Source organism: Ischnura elegans, chromosome 1, assembly GCF_921293095.1.
Source record: "Ischnura elegans chromosome 1, ioIscEleg1.1, whole genome shotgun sequence".
Taxonomy (NCBI): domain Eukaryota; kingdom Metazoa; phylum Arthropoda; class Insecta; order Odonata; family Coenagrionidae; genus Ischnura; species Ischnura elegans.
Genome location: NC_060246.1, coordinates 108,926,573 through 108,950,791, shown reverse-complemented (window position 1 = coordinate 108,950,791; position 24,219 = coordinate 108,926,573). Strand labels below are relative to the sequence as shown.

General features: G+C 43.3%; 1 long non-coding RNA gene across 2 annotated transcripts; it reads left to right on the top strand.

Annotated features, from left to right (window-relative positions):
- The first annotated feature begins 11,141 nt into the window (after positions 1-11,141).
- On the top strand, positions 11,142-20,927 carry LOC124167884. 2 transcript variants are annotated; one of them, XR_006866786.1, is made up of 6 exons: positions 11,142-12,036; positions 12,194-12,392; positions 12,505-12,732; positions 12,850-13,214; positions 18,470-18,543; positions 18,641-20,927. It is a non-coding gene; the product is annotated as an uncharacterized LOC124167884 (long non-coding RNA). The 2 variants fall into 2 exon arrangements; XR_006866784.1 differs by having other exon boundaries at positions 18,470-20,927.
- The last annotated feature ends 3,292 nt before the right edge of the window (positions 20,928-24,219 follow it).

Here is a 24,219-nt window from a genome sequence, read left to right as displayed (position 1 = left end):
TTTTCCGAGCAAGGGAAAGTAGTCTATTTTGAATTTTCTCGACGATTGGGTGACAGGGAGAAAAACTGGAAATGGACTGCAGGGCGCTCATGGAGTCGCTGCAGACCATAAAGGACGCGTTGCTACACTTAATACCATCCAGAGCCATCTTTATGGCGAACAGTTCTGCCGTATAGCCGCTACACAACGGACTGAGCTTGGCCTTGAGGGTTCCATGGTGAGACGAGATCACTGCACACCCGCACGCACGCTCCGACTTCGATCCGTCCGTGTAAACAGGAATGAAGTAGTAGTAGTATTTTCTTTAATAGGGTGCGTCGGCGGCCAAGGCCATTTTGCACCACTCACTGACTGGAATTGATAAAGGGGATTAGGCCCGTTCTGAAATTAACGTGTCAATAATTCAATGTGTCAATCAATGAAGTCGGGGTGTCGGTGCATTACTTCCTTGAAGCTATGCTGGTATTCCGCGGCAGTTGTCAAAGATTTTTGATTTTTGTGGAGGACAAAGCTGATTTGTGGAAAAGGTACCTGCCAAGGTGCATTTTTCGAATTCCCAATGGGGTACACTTCTAGGAGTATAAACTCACTGTCCAGGATAAAATTATTAAAAGTAATACTTAGGGGTCTAGTTGCCCTAGGCCGCCTGTTAAAAATATTAATAAAGCGTGGGTTAAAAATAAATTTAAAACTAAGGTGCCCTCTCATTGTTAGAATTTTAGCAACATAGTTGCACATAAGGATGTTTCGGCGTACAGTCAACGGGGGCTCCCCAGAATCTGAGTTAACACTCAAGACCGGAGAAGTCCTGAAAGCTCCAGTTGCCAATCGAAGCCCCGCATTGTGAACCGTGTTCAAAGGTCTCAAATAGCTTTCACGGGCAGAGGAGTAGACAAAACATCCAGTCTAATTTCGAGCGCACCAATGCTCTATACAAAAAAAGCATCGTGGAGCGATCGGCACCCCACGAGTAATTACATAGATATCGCAGGATATTTAAAACTTTCAAACATTTGTTTTTTAAAAACTCAATGTGCTCACGCCAATTAAGGCGGCGGTCAAAAATCAAACCTAGAAAGCGGGCTGAATCCGTATAAGGTAGAATTCGGCCGCTCAGGCGAAGTTCTGGTGGAGGAACATGTGCCCGCTTACGATGGAAGTGGACACATTTCGTTTTTCAACGGAAAAACGAAATCCACTTCGATTCGACCATTCCCGAAGTCTGTTAAGGGTCAGCTGGATGACCCGTGCGGCACTGGCAATTGTGGACGATCGACAGAAAATGGCCAAGTCGTCCACGAATAAGGAGCCCATCACTGGTGTTCTGACGCATTCTGTAACGTCATTTATCGCAATGGCGAAGAGTGTGACGCTTAGTACAGACGTAAAAGAAGCTTCATAGCATTCGTCGCTGCTCACTTCGAAGAGTAATTGGCCGAATACGTTCCCTATCGCAGCTGGAGAAGTGATAACCTTTCCTTCGACTTCTAGGAAGGATATACCTAGATGCTGGCTGCTACCCGATATGCTCCTCACCTTACGCCATACCTGTTCAAGTGGAGTCCTGTGGTTGACACCGGAGACAAAATTCATCCAAGAAGTCCTCTTTGACTCCTTTATTACCTGACGCGCTTTCGCTCTCAGTCGCCGAAAAGCGGAGAGATTATTTGCTGTGGGATACTTGTTGAAAATTCGCAGAGCTTTCTTACGTTTCTTAATGGCTTTTGCGCAGGTTTCATTCCACCATGGCACCGCATTTCTTGGAAGGATGCTTCGAGATCGTGGTATGCTAATTTCGGCGGTTTGAATAATGCTCGACGTCAAAAGATTTACGTTTGCTACACAGTCGTTGTTTTTATCCCACACGTAGTTAAAATTTGAGTTAAAACAATGTCAATCGGCTTTCCGGACAGTCCAACGGCCTGATCTAATAAAATCGGGGTTAAAATTTTGCTCCCTTTTGATTAAAAGGAGAAAGTGATCGCTCTCACTAAGGTCCTTATGCACAGAGAGTGTGAGTTCATTGACCAAACTAGTCCATAAAATACACAAGTCAATGGAGGAGAAATCGCCGCTATAAGAGTCAAAACGGGTTCTCTCGCCATTATTGAGTAAAAATAAGTTAAAACCACTAATAAAACTTGATAAAATACGTTCCCTGCGGTTGCACTGTCCTGGGGTGCTTCCCCATAGACGATCGTGAGCATTAAAATCTCCGAGTAAAATAAAAGGCTGAGGTAGCTGGTGAACAAGGGATTCTAGATTAAAACGGGTGACGGGTGCACCCTCCGGCAGATGAACGTTGCACACCGTTATCACCTCGGGAGCGTGCACCGTCACCGCTACCGCTTGAAATGGTGTGTTAAGATTTATTCGGGAGGTGTAAAGTGCCTCCCGATCAAAAACCGCCACTCCACCATGGGCGCGTTGGCCGCTGGTATCGTCCAGTCTAAAATCGTTTAAATGTTTTAAAAATCCCTTGTCCGTGTCCTTAAAACGCGTTTCCTGCAAACATATACAGAACGGGTTAAAATCTCTGATTAAAATTTCGAGCTCCTCCTTGTGCCGATAAAAACCGTCACAGTTCCACTGTATAATTAAAGCCATTAAAAATTGATAAAAATAAATTAAATAAATAGATAAATTAAAAACTGCCAGAGGGAGAGTCAACGCTTAATGCGTGTTCTCTCTTTAGCCTTCGCCCGGATAATTTCTAACTCGGAAATATATTCGTCTTCTTCCAAAAACTCTGGTTGGCGACCAGATGGACCCGGGTACTGAGACTTTCCACGCCTGCTTTGCGTGGCCGCGGTGGGTGTTGTGGTTGGGTTCTTCTTTGAAGAGCCCTGACTAGCATCGCTTTTTTCCGGCGGTGTGCCCTTCTTAGTTGCCGGCTTGGTAGCCATATCCGGCTTGGCTTGTTTTGTATTCTTAATCGTATGTTCTTCCTTCTTTTTCTCTTGCGTGTCTGTATTATTATTTTTCTCACTATCTACTACGGCAGCATAAGAACGGGAGAACGTAGGCGCGATAAGTGTTCTGTATTTCTTTCGTGCTTCATGATATGGCAGCTTTTCCACGGTCTTTATCTCCTTTATTTTTTTCTCTTCTCTCATCTTGGGGAAATCTCGGGAGTATACCGGATGTGGTCCCTCGCAATTTACACAGGTTGGTTCAGAGGTGCACGCGTCACCTTGGTGTTTCTTTGCCACAGCATGGGCAGGTGGCCTTGCCCTCACATATGGTAGCGATGTGGCCGAAACGCTGACATTGAAAGCACCGCATGTGACCAGGGATGAATGGCCGTACGGAAACAGATTCGTATCCCACATAGACTTTGTCAGGGAGTTAGTCACGACAGAAAGTGAGGATGACGGACGTGCTGTTGATCAGCTCACTGTTCCTCTTTGTTTTAAGACGGCGGCAGTCTATTACACCCTGAGAAGCCATCTCACTCTTTATCTCATCTTCAGAGACGTAGAGCAGGTCGTAATGCGAGATGACTCCCCGACATGTGTTGAGTGTTGTTTGGTGCACCTGGACCTTAACAGGTATTTCGTTAAATTTTGTCATTTTCAATAGCTTTTGGCTTTGTTTCGTTGCTGGTTTTAATTAACAGTGATCCATCCCTTAATTATTTCGCAGATTCTAAATCACCGGGTATCGCTGCCGACAGAACTCGTCGTATTAGAAAGGGAGACAACTTTGTCAGGGTCTCACCATCATTTGCACATCTCATAACGAGAAATTTCCGACAAGCGGTAGACTTACTTTCTCCCCCGCCCACTTCCGGACGGGATCTTTTCGTCGGAGGAAGAAAATAGTTATCCATGAACTCAAAACAGAACTTCATCCCCTGGGGTCCCCACCCGCCACGGAGCCACACATTCGGGACGCCACACCGAGATCCGGGGTGGTCGCCAGGGCTACCCAAGGGATATAGGAACCTTCGAAATGGGGTCTCTTTCGGGTTAGAACCTCCAGCGCGGTGGCCTTCCGAACCCACACTCCTTCGGCCGCCCTACGGAGACCCCCATATCTCCAGCACTAACCCGTCCTGGCGTATGCTCGGAAGGAGCCGCCAAGCTCCCCAACCGCCAGGAGCCCATTGACCGAGCTGGGCTCTTCTCGGCCGCCCGTTTTGCGGGGAATCCAGGGCCGAAGTGGGGATTTGAACTCCGGCCCATACCGGGTTTCCGACGCCCAGCTGGGTGCTGGAGAACTCACCCACCAGGATCCCTTTCTCCCCCACGTACGGGTCTCCACGCACGGCAAACACGTGGGTGATTCTGGACGCCAGATGTTACGGCTACTCATCACAGCAGAGTCACATGCTGTCTGGACACTATCCGAGCGAGCGACGGGGTTTTTTAACGAGTTTGTCTCCTCGGTGGGCTCGGGTCCGTGGGGGCGCGACTCCCCAAAGGCGCAACCCCCTCTTCCCCCCGTGCGGGGGACTACTGCCAGAGAACTGTAGCTGTATGTTAAACTGTATCCGTGATATTATATGCCAACCGTGGTGCATAAGGTACTGCTGCATGGAAGTGAAATTGCAAAAGAAGCGATTCTTCCCTTGGGACAACTTTCAGAAGAGGCACTTGAAGCTCGGAATGAGGACACATACAGTGGCGGAAAGAATTAACGCAAAGCTCATTGGCGTCTGAGAGCGGCCAATTCAGAAACTACTTGTCTTCAAACATTTTACCCTCGTAATGCTCTCATACAACCGGGAGTTTTAAAAGCAATATATCCCTTATACCGGGGAAATAATCATGGTAGTTAGTAGTAGTACCATGGGTTTAGGGTGTTTATTTCATAGTTTTTAGGTTGCCTCGACAACTAAGGCCATTTGCACCACTGACAATCTATAAAATCAAAGTTTTAATAGGTACATAAACAGGCATTTAAACATTCGTTAAAATTTTGAAATAAAAGGGGTAGTCAGATTATAAAAATGTTAGAATTTAAACACTTAATAATCATGCTCGTCGCATTATGACAAGGCGCAAAAGATCTGTCCTACGCCACTACGTGTCCTACGCCATACTCTCCGAAGTGTACTTCGACCTCGACTCACGTAGAATGCAATCTACTCTCGTCGGGACATCAGTGTACACAGACGGCATATTGGGTATTTAGACTGCCTTAGAACCCAATCATTCCGGTGGTGTATTGGGTTAAGTATCGTGCAACAAATCAGGGGTCCCACGGATCAAGTCCCAGTGACGGATGACTTGATGCTGCACACACACTTTAAACATTGTTCTGATCTTAAAACTTCGCAATACCTTTCACAAGGTCAATAGGATATTGCATTGTTATTAAATTCTTACGCGCTTATTTATTTGTTGAAATTCGACTACTATATTGCATAACCATTAGGGCAGTTGACTGTGGAAAGAATTTTGACTACCATTTCCGCGTCGGCCAACCCAGCTTCAAGGCCCCTAACATTGTGAAAAAATAAAAAATGAAAAAGCAGGAGCAATTTCCACAATTTTACGCTTAATAATACTACCGGTTTCACTTCTCAGCATCATCAGGTACCGCTGATTACCGCAGGTACCTGATGATGCTGAAAAGCGAAACCGGTGGTATTAATGAATGTAAAATTGTGGAAATTGCTCCTGCTTTTTCATTTTTCATTATGTCACGTTTCCACTCCATCTCGCCTGAAACCTCAGACTATACTCCTAACATTGGCTGTATGTTCGATGTGTTAGTTAGTTATTGTTATTTTTAGGGTGCGTCGACATCTTAGGTCATTTTGCACCGCATCATTCCATTCGTAAAAATTCATTTTGGGAGGATCATGTCATAAACCTGAACCTGAAGGAATCTGGATATTTACTTCCTCGGAATATAAAATAATAGGTGAGAAAGTTGAGTGCATGAATACAAATTGTGTAACGAGGTTAGATTTCATTCAGCAGACCAATAGTTTTCAGAAATTTTATTACCCGACTAAGACGTTCAGGGTCGTCACGAAGCATATCGTTTAGTCCTCCAACAAGGTTCATCCTATATCGCAATATCCGATATAGGTCACATTCCGTCAGGATATGTCTCACACTGATTATAGAGTCACATTCCTCACAATGGGGCGGGATTTTCTCTTCTGTGAATAGATTGGAGTGAGTCATGGCGCAGTGCCCTATCCTCAGTCGTGTGATGACTACCTCCTCTCTCCGAGTATTCCTGACCGAAGAGGCCCACTCTGACACGTCAGGTTTCACACTACGGAGTTTGTTCCCCGTTTGGGAACACCAGCGTTCTTTCCACTGATTTAGAACGATTCTCTTCCACGCTACCTGGAGATCACCTGCAGGTACTGGAAGTGTATTGCATTCTATATCGGATAGAGCCTCCTTCGCCGCTCTGTCTGCCTTTTCGTTTCCGCGTATTCCCATATGCCCTGGTATCCACATGAAACTGATTTTCACACCCCTCATTTGGAGGGAGTGGAGGGCAACATGAATTTCGTTTGCATTGGGATGCGACGGAGAGAATCGGAGTATGGTTTGCAGAGAGCTCATTGAGTCAGTGCAGATGACATAAGGTGTGCCGTTTTGATGGATTCCCTGAAGGGCCATCCACAGAGCAATCAATTCAGCCGTGAAAATACCACACAGAGGGCTGAGCTTCCGCTTGATGACACCGTGGTGATTTGAGACCACGGCACATGCACACGCCGAATCAGTTTTCGACCCGTCCGTGTACACGGGAATTAACTCTGGATTGAGGGCTAAGAATTCGTTGAAGAGCTGCTTGAACTCGGTGGCCGAGGTGGAACTCTTGAGACGTCTGTGGAGTTGCGTATCGCATAACGGTCTCGTCTTCTCCCATGGAGGTAGTCTAGAAGTAGTAGCGGGGAATAGTACGGGAACGTTGAACGGACATTCGTCTAAAAAGTTTCTTAGTCGTACGCTTACTGGTATGGTGGCTTTCCGTCGTCGGTTAAATATTTCTAAAAATCGTGGTTTGAAAATGACATAATGCGCTGGGTGATTTCTCGTCGCTAAAATTTTTGCAGCGTAGTTGCACATTAGAAACTTCCGTCGCGTTTCGAGAGGTGGTTCACCAGCTTCAGCACACAAACTCAGGATGGGTGACGTCCTGAAAGCCCCAGTTGCCAAGCGCAGGCCAGCATGGTGTACGGTTGATAGTGGTTTCAGGTAGGAGTCACGTCCAGACGAATAGACTATGGACCCGTAATCTAATCTGGAGCGTACTAGTGCGCGGTACAATAAAATCATTGAGGAGCGATCCGCTCCCCAAGTCGTTCCAGTTAAAAACCGTAAAATATTTAAAATCTTCAGACATCTCTCCCGCAAGTCTTTCGTGTGTTCACGCCAGTTTAGCCGTCGGTCAAATATCATCCCCAAGAAGCGATATGACTCAACGAAAGGGAGTAAAGCATTGCCCAGGCGAAGGTTTGGTGGGAAATGAATCCCACGCATACGGTGGAAATGCAGGCACTTAGTTTTCTCCGCAGAGAATCGAAATCCGTTTCGCTTGGACCACACGTTCAGCCTGTTGAGAGTAATTTGCAACTGCCGTCCTGCTGTTGCAACTCTAGACGAACGGCAAAATATTGCCAAGTCGTCTACAAATAGAGAACCCATCACCGGTTCCTGAATACAGTCGACTACGTCGTCAATAGCAATGGCGAAGAGAGTCACGCTTAAAACTGAGCCCTGGGGTATGCCATTGTCAAGTGAATAAAATTGTGACAGATGCCTTCCTGTTCGTACCTTAAAAACTCGGTCGGTTAAAAAGTTTTGAATAAAAATCGGCAAGTTCCCCCTAAAACCCCACGCATGAAGCCTGTCTAAAATTCTCCTCCGCCAGACTCTGTCATACGCCTTTTCTAGGTCGAGAAAGACTGCTACGACATGCTGTCGAAGGAGGAAGGATTCCTGAATAAAATTTTCTGCACGGACGAGGTGATCTAATGTGGATCGACCTCGGCGGAAGCCACATTGAATGTTTGAGAGAAGCATTTGCTTTTCCAGCCACCACATGAGTCTCCGATTTATCATTCTCTCCACGACTTTACATAGGCAGCTTGTGAGGGAAATGGGTCTGTAATTATTCGGGTCAGCTTTTTCTTTTCCTTGTTTAGGGATAGGTACCACTATTGACTCCCGCCATGACGATGGAAAATCCCTATCAACCCAAAGTTGGTTTAAAGTGAGCAGAACTTCGTCCAATGCCTTTTCCGGAATATTACGTAGGAATGCATTATGTACCTCGTCCAACCCTGGCGAGGTGTTCCTGGTGTCTCCGATGGCGGAGGTGAGTTCCCACAGGGTGAACGGGTCGTTGTACGGAGCATCTGTATCTCCTTCTAAGAAGGAAAGGCGAGAGGCTTCGTGTTGGCGTTTACGGTGGAGAAAGGAGCCGTGGAAGTTATCGTCACTGCTTGTGTTGGCTAGGACCTGCCCAAAACCTTCCGAAATGGCGGGCGCTGTTGTCAATGAATTGCCGTCAATTTTCAAGTAGGACACGTTGTTAGGCTGTCCCGAAGCTAAAATGGATTTGACCTTGCGCCATACCTGCGCAAGTGGCGTTTTATAGTTAACACTTACAATAAATTCCATCCATGAGATCCTTTTAGCCTCTTTCACCACACGACGAGCTTTGGATCGCAGGCGGCGGAAAGAGGCCAAGTTTGTTGCTGTGGGGTATTTATTAAATATTCGAAGAGCCTTCTTACGAATACTGATAGCTCTGGCACATTCATCGGTCCACCATGGTACTCGTGGTCGTTTTGCCTTACCTCGAGATCGCGGTACACTTACATTTGCAGCTTCTATGATGGCCGAAGTTAAGAGCTCGATGACAAGGCGTCATGCGCGTTGAAATCTCCAAGCAATATAAAGGGCTAAGGAAGTTGGCGGGTAAGGTTCTCCAAGTTGCACCTTGTGACCGGCGCACCCTCCGGTAGGTAAACGTTGCATAACGTTATAGTCTCCGGAGCATGGATTGTCACCGCTACTGCTTGAAATGGAGTGGTCAAGTGCAATTGGGAGGTGTAAAGGGTCTCCCGAATAGCAATTGCCACTCCACCATGGGCTCTTTGACCACTGGTGTCGTCGTGTCTAAAAACATTAAAACCCTTTAAATTCCTTTATCTGTAGCTTTAAAATGCGTCTCTTGGAGACAAACACAACTAGGGTTAAAATCACGAATTAAAATAGTAAGCTCCTCCCTGTGTCGGTAAAAGCCATTACAGTTCCACTGTATGATAAAAGCCATTAAAATAGGGAATAAGTTAAATAAATAAACTAAAACTCGATCACTAGGCTAGAGGGAGACTTAACGCTTAAAGCGTCTCTTCTCCTTAGCCTTCGCCCGGTTTATCTCTGACTCCGAGATATCATCTTCATCCATGGATTCTGGTAGGCTATGTATAGCCTTACCAGATGGACCGGGGGACTGGGACTTCCCACGCTTGTTTTGCGTGGTCCCGGTGGTGCCTGAGTTGGCGTTCTTCTTCGAAGAATCCAACACGGCGTCATTTTTCCCTGTCGGAATGTTCTTTGTTACCGGTTTAGTAGCCTTATCCGGTTTGGCTTGGTTGTTGCTGTTGTCCGTTGCTTTGCTCTCTTTCACGTTCTTTTTGTTTCCTTGGCTTACATTGTTTTTATTATTATTAACTGAGGTGTCTACTACTGCAGCGTACGATCTTGAAAAGGTAGGTGCCGTTAACGTTCTGAATTTTTTGCGGGCTTCAAAATAGGGTAACTTCTCCACAGTCTTGATTTCCATGATTTTCTTCTCTTCCATCATTTTTGGACAATCACGGGCGTACACTGGGTGTGTACCCTCGCAATTGACGCAGGATGGATCTGAGGTGCAGGAATCGCCGTCATGTTTATCTTTGCCACAGCGTGGGCAGGTGGCCTTGCCCTGGCATCTTGTAGCAATGTGGCCGAAACGCTGGCATTGGAAGCATCTCATAGGACTTGGGATGAATGGTCGGACTGACACAGATTCGTAGCCCACATATACCTTTTCGGGAAGTGTCGCGTGAGTATGTTAGGATTACGGATGTGCTATTTATCAGCTCGCCGTTCCTTTTAATTTTTAATCGGCGACAGTCTATTACGCCTTGTGGAGCCATCTCCGTCTTAATTTCATCATCGGACACGTAGAGGAGGTCATAGTTGCTGATTACACCCCGGCAAGTGTTAAGGGTGCGGTGCACTTGGACCTTGACAGGGATATTATTAAATTTCTCTAATGCGAGTAATTTTTCACTTTGTGCTTCGTTTGTTGTCTGTATTAGGAGCGTTCCGTCTCTTAATTTTTTGGCGGATTTTAGGTCACCCGTCACTGTTGCTGAAAGGACTCTGCGTATTAAGAAAGGTGACACCTTAGTAAGGGTCTCCCCTTCGTTTACACATTTCATCACAAGAAATCTGCGGCAAGCGGAAGCTATATTTACTCCCCCGTCCGTTTCCGGACGGGATCTTTTGGTTGGAGGAAGATTGATTGTCTCCATGAATGCGTGAAGAAAAATTCATCCCCTGGGCTCCCCACCCACCACGGAGCCACACATTGGGGACGCCACACCGAGATCCGGTGTGGTCGCCAGGGCTACCCAAGGGATATAGGAACTTTCGATAGGGGGTCTCTTTTGGGTTAGAACCTCCAGCGCGGGGGCCCTCCGAACCCACATGCCTTCGGCCGCCCTACGGAGACCCCCATATCTCCAGCACTAACCCGTCCTGGCGTACGCTCGGAAGGAGCCGCCAAGCTCCCCAGCCGCCAGGAGCCGATTGACCGAGCTGGGCTCTTCTCGGCCGCCCGTTTTTCGGGGAATCCAGGGCCGAAGTGGGGTATTGAACTCCGGCCCATACCGGGTTTCCGACGCCCAGCTGGGAGCCGGAGAACTCACCCACCAGGATCCCCTTCTCCCCCTTGTACGGGTCTCCACGCACGGCAAACACGTGGGTGAATCTGGACGCCAGATGTTTCGGCTACTCAGCACAGCAGAGTCACATGCTGTCTGGACGCTATCCTAGCGTACGAAGGGTTTTTTGACGAGGTTGTCTCCCCGGTGGGCTCGGGTCCGTGGGGGCGCGACTCCCCAAAGGAAGAGATCACCCTCTTCCCCCCGTGCGGGGCCGTGGACAGCATTCTAGCCTTGGAAGAGTTTCAGATGAGCATTGCATATTACCCCGATTATAGAGGATTCATGATTCACATTCATTAGCTTCTCAATGTCAATTGAATTGACATTGTTTAAATGGGTTATTATTTGTAACGTGTTAATGTTTATGTTGAGGGAAACTTTTTCAGATCAAATACCTCCATGAGCAGACCACGAATTATTTGTGCCGTGATTTGGGGGATCGATTGTACACAACGAAATTATTGCCATGCTCATAACGGATGAGTTGCCCAGGGGCATATATATGAAGAGGATAGCAATGAAATGCTCTTCAGAGGAGAGCTACCCGCGGGTCATTGCACTTGTCTTTGGTTAGTGATTACTTATTTCTTATAGTATTAGTCCCTTATTTCGTATACTTAATGCATACTTAATCCATACTGGGTGATGGTGTATCTCATGTATTTATTCATTTTTTGTAATTGGGTCTTAAGTGAAAATGAAATCACGCTCTGATCGACCGGTGGACTTGGTGACGGTGAAGTGGAGCATGGGAGAAGGGCTCCGCCAGGCTCCACTGAGGGGGGGAGGGATCTTACATGCTCTAACAGCCGAAGAAAACTGTGATTATGCCTTGTGAATATGAGTTGTGACTATGACTACTGTGTATATATTTTTTACCTAATGGTCGTTAATTAAAAAGTTTAATGGTCGTTAAAAAAAAGTTCAACAATGAAGGAGATGCTGATGTAGCAGCTGTGCCTTCCTCTTGAATACTTTGTTGAATGAAGACAGCTGTTACTTTCCTGAAGAGGAGAGCAGTCGCTTCGAAAAATTTTCTATCATGAATTGTCTTTCGCCTAATGTCTCTTGGCCCAGGAATGAATGCAGAATATTGCCAGGCACGAAAACAGGTATGATTTCATTTCATAAATTTCTTCCCTTAAAGTAAGGCAGGGAAAATGCTGAAAATATTTTATTCTGTGAAAACAAACTATATGAGGTTCAAGGGTTGAGTATCTGAACCAAATAGGTTAATTGCATGGACTATTTTAATATTATTTCTTCCAGATACATATGATGAAGCCTGCCAATTTGATAATGCTGCCATCGAAACCAGTGACTCTTGACATCCACAAACCCCATGGTCGTGTCCTCCGGAAAAAGAAACCTAGAAAGCGGGTAAAGGAGCACATTGCAGAGGAAACGTCAGAGTCAGAAATGGGGGAGAGAGCAAATGGGAGAGGTATTTCACCTCCTCCAATATATGGTAAGACATGAGTTTTATGATTAAGTAATTACTTCAATTCAGGGTTTTTCCAAAGTTTTAACATTGACTTCTGGGTCTGAGTATTGAATACGTTAATTTTGTTTATTTGCAGTTAAAATCACTGATTCCCATGAGCCTGCTACGCAGTCTGAATCTCATGACATGCAAGACTCGTATCCAGTCATGATTTTGCCCGGAATTGGCAATGAAAACGATGAAATAGAGGTGGTGATTGACCATAGAGAGGGCTTCACCATGGTGCAGCGACCATCAAGAGATGGAACTTGACGCTGCACAAGCAACCATGGAAATGTGGAAGAGAAATTTAATGCCATTCTCAGTATGAGCAATTAATATGACATTTAACTTGAGAGATTGATATGAATAATGATGAGTAGAGAAACATGTTGTAGTTCTTCAGTTGACTGTATGATTGTATCTTTTTCATGCTAATCAGCACTGCAGTGACACTTCACTGAGTTTACTGGGAAATATTAGGGTTCTGTAATATGCACAACTCCGAAAAATCTACTAAATCTGGAAATTTGTGTAATAGTGCCCTTAATAATCCCTTTAAATAGCTGAAAATATTCCTCAAATTCATCAATAGCCTGTTACCTCTTTTAGACAAACTGGTGAACATGGAGCTGCAGATAGGTGAGCCAGCTAGCTTGCTATCATTGCTGGCTAAGGAGGGTGGTAACTCACTACCTCAGATAAGCCATTCCATCGAGAAGACCTTCCCATAGAAAATAAACTGTTAAGGAGTTCGAAGAACTGGAATGTTACCCGAGAAGTGATCCAGAACTTTTTGAAAAAGTGGTAGGTTTTGCTTTTTTTTATTTTATGCTTGTCGACCTTAAGAGTCAGCTGCTTGAAATACAAAAATTCCCGGTACAAACTTTCAAAGATAAGGGGACAACAGTGTGGAGAAGGCAGTGTTCAATGTATATAAATATTTTTTTAAATATTTTCAAGTGTAGTAGTAGTGTTTATTTTATAGGGTGCGTCGGCGGCTAAGGCCATTTTGCACCACTCACTGACTGGTATTGATAAAGGGGATTAGGCCCGTTCTGAAATTAACGTGTCAATAATTTACAAGAGGTATCATTTATATTTTATTGAAAAGTCGAGTTGAGTGTAGGAATGCTATCAGTCGGGAAATGTTTTCGGGAGTGTCTCCTAGTACCTCAGCTAGGTTGACTCCGAGGTTGTGATTCACCCGTGCAGTACGATATCTTGCACAGTCCGTCAGGATATGTCGCACTGTTAGTGGACAATCGCAATTTAAGCATTGGGGCTGTATTCTCTCTTCGGTGAAGAGGTATGAATGGGTTAATAAGCAGTGACCAATTCTTAAGCGTGTTAAAACCACTTCCTCCCTGCGGACATTTCTTATAGAGGTCTGCCACGCAGTTATTACGGGCTTTATTTCCCGAAGTTTGTTATTTTGGATTTCGAGCCATTGCGTCTTCCAATTTTGTCTAATCATACCCCTCATGGCATTCCCTAAATCTTCCGCTGGCATTAACTGAAAATCTGTATCCGGAGACCTGAGCGCATCTTTGGCTGCAGAGTCTGCTTTCTCATTCCCTGGTATGCCCACATGTCCAGGGACCCAAGCGAAGCTTATAGTGGTCCCTTTTTTACTCAGGGATAACAGAGTGCTTTGTATGTCCTGAACAATGGGGTGACAAGGAGAATAAAGAGATATGGATTGGAGAGCACTGTAAGAATCTGTACAGATCATAAATGACGCAACACTGTTTTTAATGGATCGGAGAGCAATCCTAATGGCAGTGAGCTCAGCCGTAAAAATGGAACAGTACGGATGCAATTTTGCCTTGAGGACTCCATGATATGGGGATACCACAGCGCACCCACAGGCGGTATCCGATTTCGAACCGTCAGTGTATACGAACGTAGATTCTGAGTTTTCGGCGCGGAATTTCTTGAAAAGTTGTTGGTATTCTCCCGGCATAGTAGTAGATTTAGAGCAGCGAGTAAGATCAAGTCTCAAAGCTGGCCGGGGAATTAACCACGGCGGCACGTTGCTGTACCCAGTGGGGTACGTGGCGGGCAAGGTAAAATTGCGTTCTGCGATTAGGTTTCTGAAGCGAACACTTAGAGGTTTAGTGGATCTTGTCTTTCGGTTAAAAAGGTCTAAAAGCAGTGGGTGAGAAATAATGTTAAAACAGGGGTGGTTCGGCGCGGATAAAATTTTTGTGGCATAATTGCACATCAACGTCTCTCTGCGATTGACTAGGGGAGGCTCTCCTGTATCGGCGTAAATGCTCAAGACAGGGGAGGTCCTGAAGGCACCGGTTGCTAAACGCAGTCCCGTATTATGAACCGTCGAGAGCGGTTTCATGTAGGTCTCACGGGCGGATGAGTACACAATCGATCCGTAGTCTAACCTTGAACGTACTAATGCTCGATACAGCATAAGCATTGAGGTACGATCCGCGCCCCATGTCGAATGTGACAGAAACCGTAAAATGTTCAGAACTTTGAAGCATTTGTCTCTTAGAGCTCGGAAATGTTCGCGCCAATTCAGGCGCCGGTCCAATGTCATACCCAGAAATCGGGCGTTCTCAACGTAAGGAAGCTCATTACCATTGAGATATAGGGACGGTGGGGCTTGTACACCCCGTCCTCGGTAAAAGTGAATGCATTTCGTTTTCTCAGTAGAGAAACGGAATCCATTCCTCTGAGACCAAACGGAGAGCTTATTCAGAGTCAGCTGGATCAGCCTAGAGGCATTCGTTAATTTTGATGACCTGCAGAAAATTGCGAGGTCATCAACAAACAAGGAGCCCATAACTGGGGAGCGGATACACTCGGTCACATCGTTTATCGCAATGGCAAATAGGGTCACGCTCAGTACGGACCCCTGGGGTACTCCATTTTCTTGTGGATATAAGGTAGATAGATATTCACCTATTCTAACTTTAAAAACTCGGGCATACAGAAAATTTTTAATGAAAATAGGTAGATTTCCTTTAAACCCCCATTTATCAAGTGTCTTCAGAATTTTGTACCGCCAAACACGGTCATACGCTTTCTCTAAGTCGAAGAACACGCCAATTACGTTTTGCCGCAAGAGAAATGCTTCCTGAATGAAACTGTCAGTCCTGACGAGATGGTCGGAGGTTGACCTACCCCTTCGAAAGCCGCACTGGATATCCGAAAGAAGGTTCCGCCGCTCCAACCACCAAACGAGACGACGGTTGACCATTCTTTCCATCACCTTGCATACGCAGCTGGTGAGAGATATCGGTCTATAGTTGTTTGGGTCCGATCCATCTTTTCCTTGTTTAAGGATGGGTACGACTATGGACTCCCTCCAAGGGTCTGGAAAACTACCCTCTGACCAAATTTGGTTAAGGGATCGCAGCATATGGGGGAGTGCTTCTTTGGGAAGATTTCTTAGAAAAGCGTTATGCACCTTATCTATTCCTGGTGAGCCGTCACGGGATTCGAGGATGGCGGAGGTCAACTCCCACAGAGAAAAGGGGTCGTTGTAAACCTCGCCAGAGTCTCTCGGGTTAAAGGTAAGAGGTATCGTCTCATTCTGCTCTTTCAGTGTTCTAAATGGTTCGTCGTAGCTGCCGTTACGACTCGTCTCCGCAAGTCGACGTCCAAAGCACTCGCTTATTTCGGGAGGTGTCGTCAGAACTCGGTCAGTCTCCTTCAGGGATGAAATTGCAGGGTTGTGGTTAGAGCCAGAGATGCTTTTAATCTTCCTCCAGATGTTGGATATGGGAGTCCTGTGGTTTATAGAACACACAAACTCCTCCCACGAAGCTTTCTTGGCCTCCTTAACCACTTGCCGAGCTTTCGCTCTGAGGCGCCGGAAGGCGGTGAGATTTGTCGCCGTAGGATATTTGCTAAAGATTCGGAGTGCCCTCTTTCGCACCTGTATAGCTTTTGCGCACTCCTCGTTCCACCAAGGAACTGTGGGCCTGTGAGATTTGCATTTAGAACGGGGTACGGTGGAATTTGCGGCTTCTAGAATGTTATCTGTGAGTACTTTTATGTTCCCCACACCATTCACATTGTCGTCGTGGTTAAAATAAAAATTTCTTTTAAAAAGAGACCAATTGGCCTTGCGGACAACCCAATTGCTTGGTTGAGTCGGACGGTGGATAAAACCGCCACCTTTAGTTATTAAAATAGGGTAGTGGTCGCTACCGCATAAATCTTTATGTACGGACCACTCAAGCCTAGGCATTAGGCCACCTGTCGTAATACTTAAGTCGATACACGAGAAGGTACCGTTGAAGCTGTTGAATCGAGTTTTTTCACCGGTGTTTAGTAAAAACAAGTTAAAGTCATTGATAAAATTTGTGACTATGTGTCCCCTTTGATTGCACTGAGTTCTTGAGCTACCCCATAGGGTGTCGTGTGCGTTGAAGTCACCCATTAAAACATAGGGCCGAGGTAACTGACGAACGAGGGATTCTAAATTAACTCGACTCACAGGTGCACCTTCCGGCAGATATACGTTGCAGAGAGTAATTGCCTCGGGTGCGTGTACTGTCACTGCAATTGCCTGCAGCGGAGTGTCCAATTGCACTCGTGAGGTGTATAGGGCCTCCCGAATAGCAATTGCCACTCCACCCTGGGCTCGCTGACCACTGGTGTCGTCAAGTCTAAAAAATTTAAAACCTTTTAAAACGGTCTTGTCTGTCAGCTTAAAATGCGTCTCTTGCAGGCATATGCAGACGGGGTTATAGTCTCTAATTAAAACAACCAGCTCCTCCTTGTGCCTATAAAAACCATTCATATTCCATTGTAGAATAAAATTCATGGTTTAAATTGTTAAAATAAATAAATAAATAGGTTAAAATCTGGAAATGTACGTATGTACACAGTGAGCGGAGGATCAACGTTTTAACCGCTGTTTCCTCTGCTTTATCCTGGCCTGGAACACTTCTGTGTCCGAGACACAGAGGTCTTCTTCCATGGCATCATATTGTTCATCTTTAGAGGATGTGGGTGGGGGTGTTTTATCCCGCTTATTCCCAGCATCCTCAGAAGTAGATTTTGGGTTTTTCTTAGGGGAAACCGCCTTAGAATGACTTTTCCTGTCTGTGACTTTATTAATTTGCTTTTCTGTTTTTTTTTGTTCTCGTGTGGGCATCTTCGTGCTCTCAATGCGAAAATCATTATAAGTCTGAGTAGAGATGGTACATGTAGTTTTTTTAGTGGTGGTTGCGACTATTTGCGAATACGATTTTGAAAATGTTGGGGCCATCTGTGACCGGTATTTCATTCGTGCCTCGGAGTAGGGGATTCTTTCCAGGGTCTTTATTTCCATTATCCTCCTTTCATCTTTCATGACGGGACAATCTCGGGAGTACGATGGATGCGTGCCCTCGCAGTTGACGCAGTAAGGCTCCGATGAACATTTCTCACCGTCATGCTTGTCCTTGCCACAGCGCGGGCAGGTGTTCTTGCCCTCACATCGCGGTGCGATGTGGCCGAATTTTTGGCATTGAAAGCAATATTTTCAAGTGTTCAAAATATAATTTTTAAATTGCTTTTTAAATAATATTCGCCTTTTCCTGTCAAATTTAAAAAAAGAATATGTGCAAAAAATTAAGCCATTTGTACGTATCAATATGCATGTTAACAACAAAATGATATCACTTTAAAAGATAACACCTATTACATAATTTTAAAATCTTGAAAAAGTCACGGATCTAGCCATTTTGATTTTAAATTTGAAATAATATTTAAATCATTTTTCAATATTCTTCTGCTACTCGGGTAGTAGTAATTTTCTGTTGTCCCACTTATTGATCCACTTCTGTTGTGAATCTTTGTTAATGACTTGGCTAATATACATTCATCATTGCATATGTCTAATGTTTGCAGACAATGTAAAAGTATGTAAAAAGTGGGACAACTTGTAAATATTGTGTCCATGTACTATCAGATTTAAGCAGTCTGGTCACTTGTTCACGTGGCATCTCATAATGCATGATAAGAGACTGACGTGCATAATTTCATTTTTGGTCAGCAAGCAAAAAGAGTTATCAATGTGTTTTATATTGTATTAATTTCGATAGGTAGATGTTCTGACAAAAAGCCAGTTAGAGGGACGGTACCACAAGCCTCCTACTTCATTGGATTTCACTGAAATGTGAGTGATCATATTCATCATGTTACAAAATATTGAAGAGTGCTGTTAACATCGAGTATTGCTTCAACATTATATTACTGTTGTACTCTTCTTTCAGCCCTTGTTGCAGCAGCTTTTAACCTTTGGTGCACTTCATTAGTAGAAATCATGTCCTTATTACAAAACTTCCCAGGAAGCAGCCTTCAAGCAGATAAAAACTGTTTCTTCTGCCGAAGCCGTATTATCGGATCCAGCTCCAAAGGCAGGTGATTCGCAGGCCAACCAGCTCGTAAGAAAACCACCTCTGACGGCTGCGTATGTGCGACCGGGGACACGAATTTCAGCACGTAAAAGTGAACCTAGTGTAGGAATTACTTGTATCGACAATCCTACTCCCAATCTTAAACGTGAGTCTGCCGCTGCTATCCCCGCAGACAGGTGTAGTGATACTATCGCAGTTAACCAAGCCACCGAAGAAAATAACTATGGCTTTACTCGTGTGACACACAAACGTTATCGCCGTCCTCCTCCATCTAGGGGTACTTCTAACAAGATCTGCTCTCTCTCGGGCATCCCAAAGCGCTCACACATTCACATTTGGAATCTTCCTCCTGACACAACATGCGCCTCGGTGCTCCAGTACATTAAGGAACAAAAGCAAGAAATAACCGAATCATCTATAGAGATCGAACAGCTAAAAGTCACTCGTGGAGACTGCCTCATTTCGTGTCTCGGTTAGTAGTGAACTCGGTGACCAGCTTCTCAGTGCTGAATTTTGGCACGAAGACGTGTGTTTCGGGAATTATTTTTTCCCAAACCTCGCCAAAAAGCGCCAACGAGATAGAGCAGCATTTAAAGGTACTCCACATTAACATTCAATGTGTACGCAACAAGACCCTTGATCTAGAAGTTTTTGTGAGTGACCATAAACCAGACGTTCTCTGCCTTAACGAACACTGGCTTTCGGCCGACGAAGTGAACACTTTCCATCTGCCCGGCTACGTGTTAGCAGATTTTTTTAGTCGATATATGCTAAAAAATGGTGGCGTCTTAATCCTCGTATCTCGGAATTTAAGATACATCCCTGTGAAAGTCCCCTATGATAGGCTGAACGAAGAACAAGTGTTTGAATCTTGCATGACTAAAATTGAACTTGACAAGAGAGAAATTTATTTAGTGACCGTCTATCGCTCTCCTTCCAGCAGTTTCAATATTTTTCTCGACAAACTATCCGAACTTCTTGAACTAATTCATAATGACGTTGAGAATCCTTTTCTTATCATCACTGGGGACTTCAATTGCAATGTTCTTCAAGATTTTAGAGAAAAATGGGAATTGTTAGATATTCTTTCTTCTTTCTATCTGAATATCACAAATGATGAACCGACAAGAGTTAGTCATACTTCCGCGACCCTCATTGATTACATCTGTACGAATTTTGACCCGATGTCTGTTGAAACTAAAGTTGTTGTGTCTCATATATCAGATCATTTCCCATTACTTTGCAAAATTGAAGTTAGTTCTTCAAAAATGAGTTTAACCTCATATAAGAGACTCTTCTCTGAAGAAAATATTATCACTTTCTGTGAATTGCTAAATTCTCATGATTGGTCTAGCATTTATCACATGTCCTCTTTTGATGACAGCTTCAATCTTTTTTACTCATCATACCTAGAGTACTTCGACTATTGCTTTCCCATCTTGCCAGTAAAAAGTAGAAGTTATTAAAGGACAAGCAACAAAAAACCTTGGGTCTCGCAAGAAATTCGCAACTTATCGAGGTATATGAAAGACATGGCTCTGTACTTCAATGGTAAAACGGACCCCACTGATAGACGCGAGTATACTGTCTTGAAAAAGAATTATAGGTATATCCTTCAGAATGCCAAGAAGACATACAATAACCAAAGAATTAATAATGCTGCAAATAAAACTAAAGAAATTTGGAAAATTGTTAAAGAATCGAAACATAGCAAGAGTAATAGGTCAGACTTTAAACTCTTGAACTCCCAGGACAATACCATTTTGGATGATAACTTTCAAATGGCCTCTGCCCTCAATGATTTTTTTCTGTCACATCAACTACCCAAATTGAATCAACATACTAAATATTCCCGAACAGTAACACCTTGTAATTCCTTATTTCTTCAGCCTTGTTCTGATTCAGAATTAAGGAATGTTATCCGGAAACTAAGCAATAAGTTTACTGCTGGCCTTGATGAGATTCCAATGGTTGTAATAAAGCGTTCCTTCCATGCAATCATGTCCCCATTATTATTCTTGATCAATGAATCTTTACGGTTAGGCATTTTCCAGGTCCACTCAAAGTAGCAAAGATCATCCCTCTGTACAAAGGTAAGGGCAGTCGACAGAGGATGAATTCATATCGTCCAATCTCTCTACTGAATCAGTTCAGAATGATTTTTGAGGTAGTATTTTATTCACGTCTCATAGCTTATTTGGAATCTCTAAAATTATTATCCACCGCCCAACATGGCTTTAGGAAATCAAGGTCTACTACTACTGCCACTTACCAGGTTGTGAATAAAATATTAGATGATCTGGATAACAGACTAGAATCACTTATTCTCTCCTTTGACTTTTCTAAAGCTTTTGACTGTGTCAATCACGGTCTATTACTGCAAAAACTTGAAATGTTTGGAATTAGAGGTGCAGGCTACAAGTGGATTGAGTCTTACCTGAGTGATAGGCGACAAAGTGTTGTCCTTAGAAGGGATGGAACCAATTTTATGTCCCCTGAGAAAAAAATTGTCATGGGCGTTCCCCAGGGCTCAGTTCTGGGACCAGTTCTGTTCCTTTTATTTATAAATGACCTCCCAGATATGTTTAAATATGTACCAGGTGTACTTCCAGTATTGTACGCTGATGATACCAATGTTTTAGTGTCTGCCACATCAATGGAAAGCCTGACCTTAAAATCTAATGATGCAGCACGTGTCTTACAAGAGTGGTGTAATCAAAATTCTCTCCTCCTCAATGTGGAGAAATCTAATTTAATTTACTTTTGCAACAAGAATAAACAGCAATCACAGATCTCTGTCAAGACTGATGGTAAACCTATTCCACAAAACCTCAGTTCCTCTTTCCTGGGTGTAACTCTTGATAATCAAATATCTTGGGAGGAACATATTCAGAAGCTTCGCAGTAAATTGAGTTCTGTCTGTTATTTGATCCTGTCTATCCGAAAAACTGTAGATATTGATGTACTATTATCAATTTATTATGAATTCTACTCACATGTAATGTTTAGTATACTCTTCTGGGGCCCTAGACCCAATTCCAAAATAATCTTCAAAATTCAAAAGAGGATACTGCGTATTATCGGCAAGGTGCCTGTTTATGCTCCATGTCGCCCTCTTTTTAAGAAATTCAACATTTTACCTCTCCCCTGTGTATATACCCTAGTAGCACAATTTGTGTTCAGAGTATGCTCAGGGCATTTTCAACACATATGTAAGATGTGTTCAACATAATTTGAGCACATGCTGAGCATATGTAAATGTCCGGCAAGGCATATGCTCAACATATGTTCAACACAAGTTTTCAACATATGCTCAGCATGTTTTCCACACATGCTCAACATGTGTTTTTAACATATGCTCAGCATATTACCCACTTATGCTCAACATATGTTTGTAACATATGCTCAGCATGGTATCCAATTATGCCCAACATATGTTTTTAACATATGCCCATCATTCTCCCAAAATATGCTCAGCATACCCTAGTGAAAATATCTACAGGATTTTTTTTCCAATAGTAATTTGACAATGGGAAACATTTGTTTCTATAGGAAATTTTTATGTTCCTACAGGAAAATTTTATTTTCCCATAGGAACCTAAAATTTTCCTATAGGAACAATCATTTCCCATTGTCAAATTACTAAAGGAAAAAGAAATCCTATGGAGATTTTCACTAGGGTGAGGTTGCATCCATTTATCCCCCTTATGAAAAGTATTCCCTTACAACCTTGCAATACCTATAGATGCACAAATTCTCTCCTTTTTACCGCTCCTGCCTTTCACTGTGGACTTAGGGCATGATGTCAGACCTACACATTGCATTCACTCAAGTTATCAGATTAGCACTTTAAATTGAAAATGTTTAATCATTAATACAACTAAATTTGGTCAAGGATTTGAAATCGCCAATGTTAATTTAAAATTTATAAATGATAAGCATTCGACAGAATGAAGCATTGATGGTACTGATTATCATGTTGTCTAACCCTTCAACATCCTCTTTAGCCCTGTCATCGTACAGCTCTCACCAGCTCCACTGCACATGTGCATCTGAAAGCATTACACTCCACACTGCTAGATTGCAACGTACGAAAGATTGAACGAACAAGGAAAAGGGCTAAGGCATGTTTTAGTAACATTAATAAGAATATTGATACATAGGTGGTATCATGAGCCACTATAATGCTTTAGCCCAAATTATTTGTAATTATTAAAGTCTACTGCCACTTTATCCTTTGATGGAGCTCCTACGGAATATGTAATCAATTGGTAGATAATGGATTACATAGGATATAATAGGAGAATCAAGTATGACATAGTTCTGCAATTTGATAATGAAGTAGATTTATTCTAATAAAAAAACATAAGCATTTAACATTATCAACAAATATTTCAATCCTATTCTTTTCCTTGATTTCTCTCAGTCTTCTTCAGGCAGCACGACCATCGTAGCCACTCCCCAGTTAACTCAAGAAAGGCACATTTATCAGCACTGCTAAACATAAGACAAGAGTGGAGAGCATCTGTAGATTAAAATAAACAGAAATCAATATTTATCCACTAAACAAGCACTAAACAGCAAAAAATTATTACTTCTTTAACCTGAAAATGGTGAATATTGACATCTTTCATGAATGGTAAATTAACATTAAGTTGCAAAATTTAAAATTTGCATGAGACAGACTAAGGAGAGGAAGCAGCAATAAGGGAAGTATTGCATCATAAGTTCACACAATATGTAATGTAAAAGTTATTCATGTCAGCTAGTGTATATACATTGGTCTTAAATATCAATAATCCTACAATACATTTCCATGTAAGTCCATCAACATAATACAATTATTGAGAGCTAGATGAAGATAATACTAATAGATTAGTGAGGTCATGAACATTTTAAGACACCGATTCATTTCCATGCAAGAGGGTGAAGTTCTTCAAAAAATAAAAATGTCATTTTTTTGCATGACTAAACAGACATTTCTCATTAACAGATTTTGCATTGCTTAAAATATGTAATGAAATATGGAAAGCAAGAAAATTATGATGAACCTGAGAGTATCATGTTTAACAGAACAAACGTTTGGTTCAATTGACAACATTAAATTTAATTCCACTATAATGTGGAGCCTTATATTCCATAAAAAATCGCTTAAGATACACATTATGTGACTTTGGTCTCTAATTGTCCATGAAATTATAAATACCAATGGGCATATGGTGTATGTCTTGAAATCCGTGAAACCCAAGCAATATATATGCCAGATTTGGTTAGTATTTGAGGCACGAACCACAGGAATACTGTAGATACTGCAAATAAACTCGATTATTTTTGTCCCCTTACTTCTGAGTGAATCGCCTAAGTGCTAAAGTAAATTTTTAGTAATCTGATGGAAAAACTGACGATAGTACGTATCATGCACTCCTTTTGAGCCA